This window comes from Anopheles arabiensis, chromosome 3, assembly GCF_016920715.1.
Source record: "Anopheles arabiensis isolate DONGOLA chromosome 3, AaraD3, whole genome shotgun sequence".
NCBI lineage: Eukaryota > Metazoa > Arthropoda > Insecta > Diptera > Culicidae > Anopheles > Anopheles arabiensis.
Genome location: NC_053518.1, coordinates 82,593,643 through 82,607,645, shown reverse-complemented (window position 1 = coordinate 82,607,645; position 14,003 = coordinate 82,593,643). Strand labels below are relative to the sequence as shown.

At 40.1% G+C, this 14,003-nt stretch overlaps 1 long non-coding RNA gene and 1 other non-coding gene across 2 annotated transcripts in view; one reads left to right on the top strand and one right to left on the bottom strand.

The window, feature by feature from the left end:
* The window catches only part of LOC120902780, a 73,693-nt gene that overhangs the window by 35,335 nt on the left and 24,355 nt on the right, over nt 1–14,003 (top strand). The window lies entirely within an intron of this gene.
* On the bottom strand, nt 10,313–10,385 carry Trnar-acg. The gene has a single exon. It is a non-coding gene; the product is annotated as a tRNA-Arg (tRNA).

Below are 14,003 nucleotides of genomic sequence, written 5' to 3'. Positions count from 1 at the left end.
TTATTTAAGATAATTGCGTAGCGCGCGCAGGGGCTTTTGCAATTCTTAGAAATAAAACTCAAGATAACCTTACAAGCTAAACGTTTGTACAGAGACAGATTGAATTTAAATGAGCTCTAGAACTTATTGAAAACTTTGCACATTGAGACAAATGGATCATGAGCTCGCCTGTTGGAATTGGTGAGTTCGATCAATTCCAAGCAGAAAGTTCCCCGGGGGCTCTGTGCGTGGTCGGGAACGTACAGAATCAAATCTGCTCTGTTTTTGGTACTGTTTAGTCTCATATGCTGAAGGCTGAACCATATTCCATCTTGAGGTTGATTTGTTTATGTTGTAAGAAATCCGGACTAAAAATGTCATGACAACATCACAGTGTTGAGATTCACATGTCAAATTGCAGATAAAATAATTCAGTAGCAATCGTAAAATTATCCAATTTTTTGTTTAAGGCCATTAAGCCTTTAAGCCTTTACTAAACTGTTAGTGTGTGAATATATTTGATGAAGCCTAACGATTTCTAAAAAGGTTGAAAATTCTTTTCAGCCGCTCCCTATATCCGTAAGCTGTTTCTTTCGAGATGTTCATATCAATTGAATATTTATTACCAACGACTCTATTCATCTGCCTGCCCGTAGCATTCTTCTTCTTTCAGAATACCCCTAGTCCCTAGTTTCGGTGTAAAAACTTCACAAACAATCGACTGATGTAATACCCCCGGGATTGGCTCAAAAACTCCATCAATAATCATTTCGCCGAGCACCACCACGTCCCTTAACCCATTTCGGCATGTCCGGCCATGATCCCTTTCCCATCCTTGCCGTATGCCCTACCGAACACACAATCGTCTCAACGCCGTTATTAATCATCAGATTAGCGCACGGCCAGTGAACATTATCATTTCGCCTGGTGACAATTCGCCTCTTCCCCACCCCAAAAGCATCCCTCCGAGAGCATCCCACGGCCGGTAAAAAAGTGCACGCACATCGCTTGCTTCCAGCGGCTCGGATGAAGCGGCTTCCACAATCAATAAACCTGGCCAAAGCGAAGGGAACGCAGCGAGAAACAAAACAATTATCCTAAACAACGGGAATGGTTCGAAACGGTGTGACGATGTGGCTCGGTGTGCGTGCGTGTGGCCACACCAGGGTTACCTCTTTTTCCTCTTGTTCGTCCCATTTGCTGTTAATGGTTCTGGAGTGCTCAGGTGTAATTTATGGTTTTCGGTTACGCAAAAAGTTTCGACCGCCAGGAAAAGGCTTCTGCCGTGGTGGTGTCCCCTTACTTTCTCTCCTTCCTGTGTTTCATATTTCGCCCATTGCCCAGTGTCCCAGTCTCTGTGAGAGGAATTACCGAAATGGAAACGCAACCAGTGTCCTAGAACCGGTAAAAGCATCGGGGGGTTTTTTTTTTTGGTTAAAGTTTCAACCCTCGCAACTCGGCAAAGTGAGAAAAGTTTGCCCCAAAAGCGATAAAGCGATGGGAGCGTAAATGGAAAGGTAAAACACTACAGCAGCAATCCTACCGATGTGCTTGCTACTGTTTGAAGTTAATGACATTTTAAACATCTACACGAAGGACGTCATTTATCACTTTCCCCCTTCCCGCGGGTTTTCTGGGAGGTTTTTTGTTTAAGCTACTGCGCTTACGCAACCGTTCCTGCCGACGGGAACCGTTCGTTATCTATCGACGTTTTCGACTCATCCTGGCAGATGAATTATTCAACCCGGATTGCGGGAGGGGTGTGTGTGTGGTTCGAGGATTTATTCCTTTAATCAGCTGTTCGAGCAGCTTCTCGGTTGGAGGATAGGCCCCAGCCGAGACTTCTGGCTTGTTCTTCCTCTCAGTGCATCCGGTTCCTGGATCGAATTGGCAATTCTAAGACCAACCGTATTGGACAAGATTGGACGTTATGGGGTGAAGTTTGCGCTTGAGTGTGTGTGTGTGTGTGTGTTCGTCCTTTCTTCTGGCCTTATTTCTTCCCCATCTCTCCTGTCGGCATTCCGTAATTGAAATTCGATACAGTTCGTTTCGAATCCACCCAGGGAAAAAAGCCATCTGGGATTACACAGCCAGACTGACTTCGTGGGCGATGTTTCGAGTCGTTTTTTTGTTGTTGTTTCTTTCACAAACAGGCAATAGGGAACGTTTGTTCTGGTGTAATATAGCGCCCTGTGCTGGCCTGATTGGCAGTGGCAGATTGTAAAAAAGGCTTTCGGCGTGTTTTAGACAATTGGCAGATGAGTTTTACAATCCACTTTTTGGCAATTAGATGGAATGATGTCCAGCTGTTCTGCTTCTTTGGGGTGAATAGCATTGCCATTTTTGTCAAAAAAAAAAGAATTGTAAGGTTGTAAATACATGGAAAGTACACCTTCCAAGGTTTGTTTTAGTCTTTTTTTAAATATATGTTGCAAAGGGCCATTATTCCGAAGAAAACAAATAAAAAATATCTATTGAATATTAAATATTAAGCTTCAGTTTGGATAAATAAGTAAAATAAGAAAACTCGAGAAAACTAAAAAATTAAGAAAAAATTAAAAAAACAAACAATAATTGAACATTAAGACATTGTAAAATACGAAAACAAAGATCTAATAAATCAATCAGAGCACAGACATAATCTAAAATATAAAGATCAACAAACACATAACATAACTATAAAAGGATAATAAGTATATTTAATCGATGCAAAACAGAAAGCTAAACAAACATATGAAAAAAGTAGCAAAATTGTATGCAGAATGCTGTTTTCCTATTTAACTCAAACAAACAGTATTAACATAATGAAACGTCTATTAATATTGAACAAATCGTTTAAATGAAACATGTTAATTAACAAATTTAAATTAAGAAAAAAAGATCATATGAATAAAAATATAAAAGTAGTTTTCAAACATTAAAATGTATTTGATATAATATAAAAACAGTTGAAATATTGTAAAAAAGCAATGAAATATGCGTGAACAATGAATATTATGACATACCTAACCACTGAAAGCATACTCCAAAAATAGATGAATATTGTTGAAAGTTACCACAGACACGTGTAAAATAAAGGACACAACAACAATTGAAAATTTCGGTAAAGTAAACACGTTATAAAGCAGTTAGTAGATGATAGCATGCAATTAGAGCGATGATTGATAAACGAGCAAATCGGGTAAACTTCGTTGCCTTACGAAATGGAAAAAAATGCTTCAGCTAACTTTCTCAGGAAAAAAGTACACTAATTGTCCAATTACGACCCAGTACAACTGCCCCGGGGTGTGGTAACATTTGATTCGAAAGCTACATCACGCTCTTGTACGCGACAAGCAAATTGCTTCGCAATAAGACACTCGAAAAACGGCGAGCAGAATTGAACCCATAGAAACTCTGAGGCAAGAACAGAAAAAAAATCAGAAACAATAGCAACTCAAAAAACGGAAGGTACAATTGTACAACCAGAAATAGGGAAAAAAGGCAGAGAACCATGTCCCTGGTGAAGTCTCCCTTTGCCTTGTGCCATTTTTTTTTTTTTTGCTCTTCTGCATTTGAATCAACAGATTATAATTAGATACGCCCGAAGGGACAATTAAAATCGAATGCTTTTACCCAGGGACCCATGGTGGTGCTTCTGCTGCGTCCGTTTTTCACTGCACTTTCGTCCCCGTGCAACATTGTGTTAACAATGCCAGCACTAGAAGTGGCCGCGTAGCAGGGAACAAGAAAAGGGATTCTGGTCTCTGTTGTACCGTTTGTACATGCCATTTCCACCGAACCGTACCGAAAGCCCCCACCGCCGGAGGGCACTAGAAACGCATTGCATGCGCATGAGATGATGCCGTAAGTGCAGGCACGTTTGTCACACGGGCAGGCAGGACAGAACGTTTTGACATATGTAGCCCGTCGGTTGACGGAGTTCACCCAGGTTCGAGTACTTAGCAGTTCAGTCAATCTTAACGTCAAGCAACGACGCGGGTCCATCCGGGACACGGTGGATGAGGTGAGGATTAATTGTTTCATTTTGCCTAGTTTCCGTAGTGCAATGGAGTGCTGGGCGAATTGTTTGATTAATGTTGTTTTGATTTTATGCTTGCACTGTTACACAGAACAGTTGTTGTTGGGTAGAGCCTGGGCCGTGTCAATGGGCTGAGGCAGATGATTGAACGGAGCTTCCGTTTCGGATGCTGGCTGCCTTTGGTGGATGAATGATTAGAAAATCCAAACGGTGAGAGGATCCTACAAAATGGAGTCATTTATTTTCTTGTGTGTCCTTTAAATCGGTTATAAATGAACAGTCGTTGACTCTCAGTTGCTGTTGGAACGCATCTTGACTGAGAATTTTGGGCTATTATGGGATAAGTTTGGAGGAACGGTGTTCGCACTTCCTGCTGGAATGTTCTCATAAGCCAATTTGTGAGATTATTGTAAAGTATTATTAATGGACTGTCAAAACCTGTTTCACGGGAGGGGAGAACAACTGGGTAAGGAGATTTTAGCTTGCTAACGGTTTTGCTGCAGCATGGTGTTTCGCTGTTTTGTGAGACGTGATTCCATTCATTGACATCCTTGGCGGGAAACGAATTCAATTAATAATGGCATGTTGTTAAGCGTGAATCCTTTCTGCACACACATTTTCAAATCGTGCTCAAATGGAGGAAAGGGATTTAAAATTAGCTCTTTTTTGTGTTTTACATTTATCAAACAGACTTCTCTTGGAATAATTGTCGAGGAACAAAAATAAAAAAACAACTGTAACTACACGAAGTCATTCCAATGTATTGTAACTTCATATCCTTATGCATTGTAGCTTAAACTAGATTAAGATTCGTTGTTATTTTAACACTATCAAATTATATTAACTATTCTTATACATTAATTTGGATAAATTGTATAGTGAAACAATAAAGCTTAGTGAACATAGCAAATCGAGGAAATTATAAATTTGAAATAAGGAAATAAAAATAAATAAGGCTAAAAGTAAGTGCGATAAAACATAATACAATTCAAAGAAAAATTAATAAGCACAAAATATGATCAATGAATGAATGAACTTGATAATGATATATGTAAAATTACAAAAAAAATAAAATAAACATGTGTATTCTTTAGGGAATCCTTGGATTCAAGAATATAAAAATAATAAGCATCCAAATACGATACTTGGATACAAGGGCAGGCAATCAAATATGATAAGGCCCAAGAATGAAAGTCAATCCAACGAAATTACTAGGATAAACAGGTCAAAAAGACTAGTACAGGGTTTTGAGTCATATAATGGAATAGTTTAATTGGTTAAGAGAATGTTTTAAATCGGTAGTGGAATCGAGCAAGCATTCTGTGGAGGTTTGTAATCATATAATGGAGTGTTTGCAAAAGAATAGGGAAATTTTGCGAGCATACCGATGAGCTTTTAATTGGACTGTGGTAGCCGGTGTAAAAAGTATCACTTCGGGCCTTTCTATCACCAATGCTTTATTCTAATAAACATCATTTTCAGTTGTTTTTGAGAGGTTTTTATCTGTATACATAATAAACTAAATAAATCCAGCCGCGGAGTAAAAATAAACCTTGATAAATCAGTAAAATTAACTAAAACGTTTTGGAATGTTTACAGCGGCACCCACAGTCTGATGACAGCTCCACAGAATGCATGCAAAATCCCCCCTTTTCGGTTGCAACACTCCATTATATGATTGCAAATTTCCACTGTATGCTTGCAACATTCCACTATCGATTTGCAACATTCCCCTAAGTACTATTCATGTATATGACTCTAAATCCTGTATCAGAAATATCTTTTTAATCTTTAACCTGCGTCCGAGTTTCAGAGAAATCTATTTACAGGGTTTGCAAGCGACATTGCGATGTGTGTTGCATATTTTATCGAGCACGAAATTGATCTTGACAGCAGCCACGTTTTTTAACTGGCAAAAAATATTTTTTACTCGTCCAATAATATTTTTAATTCATCACTTGACCATAGTTTTTAAGCGCTAACTGTCCTATCGTTCCTTTTTTGTAATGCATTGTAGATAAAAAGAATAAAAAAGTGTAAAATAATGTAGAATGCCATAGGCAAACTTCCACCTCGGGTTGGTGTAATAAATTAGGACGGGTGAATATTTTTATTGAACCAGTACAAAAACGGAATAGGTGTCAGAATAAGTTTCATGAGGGGCAAACTATGTAACGCACATTGCCAAATGACTTGGTAAACCCTGTATTCATGTTGAAGCTACAATACCTCCCGGAAGGACTAATTTGGTATTGTTTAGGATTGGATTTAAACGTTATGCTTGTCTCTCTATGATGGATTTTCGTGAAATGTTACCTTTCCCAGAGGAGACTTTATTCATCTCGCTTCTTTAGCAATTACTCGCTATAAAGCCTCGCTGATTGATTTTAATCCTATTTTTACTTTTCTATATACATTTACATATAAGTATTTGTTAAATTAAACAAACAAAAGCATGCTATATAGTTCTCAGTGATAGTATGAAAATTGAAAACCCCCTATCAATCAATGCTTACAACAATTGCCTTTAATAGATAAACGATAGAACAAATCTTTGAACATAAATATCCGCAACATTGAAAGCACCGCTCCGAGACTTTGTTTTCCCCCGCGGGAGGTTAACAATAAATCGAAAGCCCATTAAATTGATTTACTTGCGTTCGAGTAATTATAATATCTACATTTTGGTTCCCATTTGCATAAAAACTGTCACGAATGGGAAAAATTAAAAAAATCGAATCAAGCAAAAACTTGGCCACAACCGGGGTGATATAGGATACAGAAACACACACAGCCACACGCATGCAGCATTATCACACCGATTGCGTATTGTCTTGTCGTAATTTATAGGCATTTTATGCGACATTGGGTTTAATTAAAAAACAAAAGTTCATCCCGGCTACGGGGGGGAGCACTGTCTCGAACCCCTTATTCATTGTGGCGTTTCGCGCAAACATAAACGATTACTGCCACTGTGTTTTCGCGCACGACGATGCAGCAAACACATGCGCTACGGTTGTAAATTGTATCGATTTATTTATTTCCCGTTTTTTTGTTCGATGTTTCGCGCCCGCTGAAATATTTGTCGTCCTCTTCCTTTCCCCTCCCCGCTTAGCGCTTCTGTTATCATCGAGTGGTGATCATCAAATAGCAATGATTTAGCCTCGGATTGCACCGCAAATGTCAACACTTTGTGCTATTATTTATTTTTAAATGTGTTTTCCCCTTTTTACTTTTTACACACATGCAGACACACACAGACACATTTCCCCGTGCTTTGTCCCACGATCGAGTGCTGCGCGCACGGGAGAGCGTGGTAGCTTTTTCTTCCCAGTCCCGTGCGCGATACGCGCTATTTCAATTAAAAGTGCGCCTCTGCACACAATATTTATGGCCCAATGGCACACATACGCACGACACGCAATGCTGGAATGGGGTGCCACAAAACAGGACATTCAGGACGAAAAAGGTCACACAGCGCAGTTGGCAGTCTTTTTTGAAGCACCCGAAAAACGACGTGCGGCTGTTGTGCAGCGCACGTTTGTTTCCTCTGCCCCGATCGCAAGCAAACGGACAGTTAACACTCTGGGTGACATTAGCAAGCCCTCTCCGGCAAATGGTATCGGTCGGTAAGTGGGAAAAGGTTGCCTGTTTATTTGTTTTCTTTTATTCCAGGCTCGGAAATGTTCACATTAACGACCAAACGCCAAACACAATAGCGAGGATAGTGTTTTGTTGTCCCAGTCAGCTGTTTTACCCACGGTTTAAAGGTTAGTGCTGATGGGAGAGAGAGGGTGCCTTATCGATTGTCATCAAAGTGAACTGCTCCTTCGGTAGCTCATAATTCATAATTTATTATCTGGGAGAAAAAAGGTTCATTTTGGGGTGCATGTGTAGTTTGGCTACAAATCGTCCAAGTTTTATGGACGCTTTTGTAGCGAAAATGTCACGAGCGTAAAGATGCCTCGAATTTTTACTGTTTACTGTTGTTAATTATGATTTGTAGTCGCAAAAAGGTTTTTTTTCTCGCGGATTCGCTATTCATTGATATGAGCGATTCTCAAAGATTCTAGTCTGTTTGTAATGTGTCTAAGGTGCAAAAAATATAATGAAACGCAGATAGTATCAATCCAAAAGCTTACTTACAAAGGCCTATGTGAATCTTTTACAAGCGATGGATAAAATGTCGTTTGAAGTGTGCACTTTTCATTCTATTGCATATTTCAAAGTGCAGTGAACATCCAGTTTTTTTTTTTTTTAATTTATTTTATGATATTGGCATGGTCTTAACTTATTAGCTGGTAGTCTTAACAACTTAAGAACTGTCCTAAACTATGCATGAACTATCGACCTATCAAGAACTGGCGTTAGGATGATTAAAAATCAAAATACATTTAAGACAAGTTAATACTTTAAGTAAGACTTGGACATCAATGCTTCATAAGAGCTACATTGTTGCATCGTACAGTCAATAGCTACATGATAGTTAATATATTTATCATAATTCTACACAACTTTGGAAGACGTTAACATTTTAATTACTCAATTCGTAACATTATAACAAACACTACATCTGATACGATACTAAAAACTCATTAATACTCAAGATAAGACCTGGCAAATGATAAATAGAGGGATTTGAGGCAATGGAAGTCAGTTTGAGAACCTGAGCGACGGTTAACAAAGCCTAGCATTGTGTGAACGGATGATCGTCTCATAATTAACACGAAAATCTTATTTGATGTCTAACATGATCGGCATTATGCAAGCGATCAAAGGATACGATATCCACTCAAAGAAGCAATGACAACTACATAAACTAAACTTAGTGATTACTGAGGGCCCCGGAAAAAAATATGTTATTGCTCGTCTCTGCAGATGAGTCCAATATAATGTATGGATACTTCAACAGAATCTAAATTAGTGTGACTGGAGTAATTCCTTATATCATGTTAGTGATACCCAACAATCTTGCCCAGTTGCCGAAAGATGCCCTTACACCAAGGATGTTACATCAGTGTCTTTGTTCAGATGATGTGTGCAAATGATTCGTTCGATGTAATTAATAAGTTAATTGTTATTGCGACTACATACAATAACAGAAGTAGAAAATGCATTAATTTATTGTGTATATTTTTTTTTAAAGGATGGCTAAAACTGAAATTAAAAAAAATAGACATCAATCAATAAATAGTAAATTTTTACAAGAGATTTATATATCCTGAAATGTAACATTTTATTTTGGCAAAAAAAAACAGCCGCACCCGTTGGACACTTTTTGTTCCTCGTTCGAAATCACACGATTCACACACACAACACACACATGACCGAACAACGCAAACATTTAACAGCTTCACCGTTGGCTGTGCAGCAAACGGTGTGCGCCGAAAACATTATTTATAATCATTATTTATTATCGGCGGGGCAATATCTCCTACCGAACCACTCGCGAGCATTTGCTGTCTCTGGCAGCGCTTTTCCGAGGTTTTGTTGTTCCCCACTTCCCGTCGCTGGTATGATATATGGTTTTTGTTGCCGTTTCGTTTTGTTGCTACCACTACCACTCTCGGCCTTTTGGTTCCTTTTTTTGCCACCGGCATAGCAAAATAGCACCACGGTAATCCTCACATGACACCCTACCATTCCTGCGATCGCTCCACCGTTGCCATAAATACCCGTGTCCCAGTGATGTCCCAGCGTAGAAAGCAAAAATTATGATGTTCCCTTGACTTCGGGCTTGGGATGGTGTAGTGGGTTGGAGCAGGGGATGAAGGAAGAGAAGGACGCTAAGCCCAGGACGGCCCAGGAGTGACCGGAAGCTCACCCGAGAGGAAGGAATTAATTGCTCGAGAGGAATTCCGTTGCCATTGTGTGGAGCAAAACCCAAACTTCACGGCACACGCTTCAAGACCGGGAGACTGGGGGTGAGAGGGTGGGGTGAGAGAGGGGATTAAAGATGCTTTTGATAAGAACAAAATAGCAAACGGCAACGTACTATTTGGGTCAGCTTTCCGCGCATTACGAGCGCGCGCGTTCGTCCGACCACTCGCCTATCGGTCAGCCACATTCGGCCAGGGTAACTGGGTCAAGGGCAGCTAGCCAGTCGTCCGTGTGTAGCTGCCAATTTATCTAATCTTATCTAATAATAGCGAACGCAGCACGACGCAAAATCTTAGACATTTGCCGTGGTTTTTTCTGCGACTCAGCTGAAAGGCACAACCAACGAAAACAACGTCATCAAGAAATTGATTAGAATGCTTTGATGTGCTGAACATTTTGATAGTATTGTTTCATAAAAAAAGTTCTTCGTAGCGATCCTGCCAGGAGTCGAACCTGGAATCTTCTGATCCGTAGTCAGACGCGTTATCCATTGCGCCACAGGACCCCGTTGCGAGAGGCGAGGTTATTTTGAAATTTAAAAATAAATTTCAAACACTTTTCTAATCATTGCTGCTTTGTTTGCTTGGATCTATTTTCAAATAGTGCTTGATCGTGAAGATAGTTGTCTGCGCATGATCAAAAGCGTCTTCTAAGCAATGGTTGGATGTGATTTTAGATGGAGGAACGATCGCATTTGGTGCTATTTTCTAAAGATTTTTTTTAATTGATCCAACTATTATTCCAGATATTTCCACTTGTTGATAATCAAGGCGCTATATATTTACAGTTGGATGTAACAAAGATGCTTTACATAGGATTTTGGTTTATGTTTCCTTATTTCTTTTTGAATCTATTTCTTCGGTTTTGGATTCCAAAAACCAAAAAAAGAAATATATTAAATTTTATTATTTTTCATTTTATTTTAATGAATTAACTTTAGTTTAATCTTTTATTGGGGTTTTAAAGGTGGAGCTTCGGTTGGTTTTTTGTTGTTGCGCTAAGCTACAATTAATGGAGCTCAATGACTTGTTTCTTGCAGTTTGCGGATTCAATGGAGCCTCTAATTTGATTAATTTTAAGAAATTAAACACATTTTTGTGGTATCACGCTTAATAACATTCTTTAATCCCTTAAATCCTTTAATACTAATATTTTCCATAGTTGTTCCATCATCATCATGGACCTAAGAATAGCAAATACGTCGAGAAAAAGTATCATTCCAGTTTTGCCCAGTAACGACAACGAACCGGCCATAACGATCCCCAGAACGACGTCACCATCGATCGATACTCTCTCACATCCTGCCGCATAGCACGCTACATAGCACGCAAACCCTACCGGGGTCGGACTCGGACTGCACAGTTTCCTTTACGCAGGTCGCAGCCGCCGGGCCCTGGCAGAGTAGGTCCTCGGTCCGACAATTCGATCACTGTAAATCAGTACACGATTTCCTGAGTTTAATAACCATCTCCTGCTCGGACTGCGGCAGGCAAGGATCCCATACATGAGCGACCGGTCTCCCTCCCTGATTCTATCCTTTTGGTTCGCCTTGGGCAGTTTCCTAACCTAAAACGGATATTGCAAAACCGTCCTCCTCCTCATCAGCTTCTGACCCCGTGCAAAGGTTCGGCCGGCATCATCATCGGTTGGAAAAAACTACCCTTATGGTTATGGTGGTGGTGGCCAACGGTCGTTCACCAACACAGACACACACACACGGTAGCATACTTCCGGGGGCCTTTTTCCGGCGCGAACGCGCGGAAGGGAAATTGAAAATATAATCACTAAAAATAACAATCACCAATCATCGGTCCGGCAAACGTGACAGCGATTACGATGACACGCGGCCACAGAAGGACACACACACACGTCCACACACTACCATGAGTGTCACATTTCCCGGGGACGCTTTTGTCACGTGTGTTTTTATTTTTTTTCCCCGCTCCCGCTCCGTTTGCTTTTGCTTGGTTTGGGGGCGAGCAAACGCGAGAAGAGGGCTAGCGCTTACTTGGATGGATTTTGCGGTTGTTACATGACGCTTTTCGTTCGCGAACTTTGGTAAGGTTAGAGTAGTAAGGAAAGATAGGAAGAGAGAGAGAGAGAGAGATTGAGGGAGGAATGGTCCAATGTGTGTTGTTGATTTATGCCATTCGAACCGGAAGTTGATATTTTGGGTTTTTGTGGTTCTGCTGTGCACTACGGTCCAGTGTGGGAAGGAAACGTGGGAAAACTCGGAGTGGTGGCAGTCCGAAATCGGATTATAATTGCAAACGTACGTGTGTGTGTTGTCCGTGTCCATGTTTAGTGGTGGTTGGGCTTTGTGGTTGTGGATTTTTTTTTTCTCGTCCCAAAGTATAATCCAACTTTTGTTTCATATGTTACATAATGAAGCTGATGTTCGGCATTTTGGTTTGGTCGCCCTTTCTGCTACTGTGGTTCATTTTTTTACGTTTCTGTTCCCTTTTCTGGATGGCTGGAAAATTGCTTTTCAATGTAATTATCAAGCATCATCACCACCACCATCATCGTCCACCGTCATCATTGGAGCTGTCCTTGCAATCAGCAGTCGATGAGTGAGTAATTGGATTGATTTCGAGTTTCGACTGATAATTTAATTGATTTATTCACGCGACTCAATACGAGGACAATTGTTGTTTGGGGTGTGGCACGCGGGACCTGCCGGGGAGACGGGCGCATAATTTGGGAATTGATTGGTTCAGTTGAAATTTCCTTTTGAAGCATGATGCGGTTGACAATGTATACCGTGCGGTGGGCACGATTCACTCTTTTGTGGTCAATCGGTATTGCTAGTCGATTTTTACATGTTAATAATTTCATTACAACTGTTTCAGCTACTGATAAACAAAATTAAATTAGAGTTTTTAAATCAAATATCATATATTTATACATAACAAAATAAAGATTTGCGGATAATTGACGTTCGGTACAATTTTGTGGAGTTCAATCCAGAATAAAGACTTGAATACACTCTTTTGATTTTAAACGCTGATTGTGATTCTGATTCAAAATCAGTTTCGCGATTTTGACCTAAACTCAGGACGAATCAGGACGAATACGGAAGAGGATCCAGACGATTCCGGGAGATTCCGGGCCAGTTCGGATGAGTCCGGAAAACTCCAGATGACTCCGGACGATATCGGTCGACTCTGGATAAATCCCGACGACACCAAGAGGATTTTGAACAATTCCCGTTGAGTCCAAACTATTTTGGACGACTCCGGTTGGATCAGGTATACTCTGGTTAAATCCAGGATACAGGAAGTTGGATGACTCTGGAAAATTCCAAATGATTCCAGTTGACTCTGGGCTAATCCAGTCGATTCTTGATGATTTTTAAAGAGTTCTGAAAATTCTGGATGAACCCCGACGGCTTCAGGTAAACTCTATACGATTCCGGTTGAATTAGGAACACTCCCAAACTCTGGGAGAGTGCATTTAGGTCCGGGCGAATCAAGATGGGTCTGGACAACTTTGGATGAGTTCAAATAAGACCATAAGATGCTCTATTCTCAAAACTAGTTCAAACTCCTCGTTCATCTGGAGTCGCTGTAACTCATTCGGAGTCGCGGGTGTTTGTACGGAATGACCCGGATCCGATGCATCCAAACTTGGCTGAAAAGCGTTTATAAACCCAGGAATTAATTCGACTAGGATTTTTGTTAATTTTTAAATTTCCTCATCGCTTGTAAGCTTAGTTTTACGATACGTTTGGTTTTAGAACTATTTAAGATACACACGAATATTATTTTTCTTCATTAAGACATCCGTGCCGACATTAGAATATGTTGTCTCCGTACAATGCATCATCGATTTTTGCAAAGTGCCAACTTCTACACGATTTACTCTATGTTTCAAAATTATTTCGAACTATTTTTACAACATTTTAATACACTGAAGTAGAGAAAAGTAGAGCAATTCCAACCAGACGCGCAATAAAGTCTCCCCTTTAACAGTACTGAACGACCCAAGAAGTCCACCCCTTGCCAAATTATACGAAAAAGATTATGACAAGTAAAAACAGCCAGAACCTTTCGGAGAAACGGAAGAAGAAAGCAACGGCAAAAAGAAAGCCATCCGAAAATGAAAGAGGAGACACTTCTTA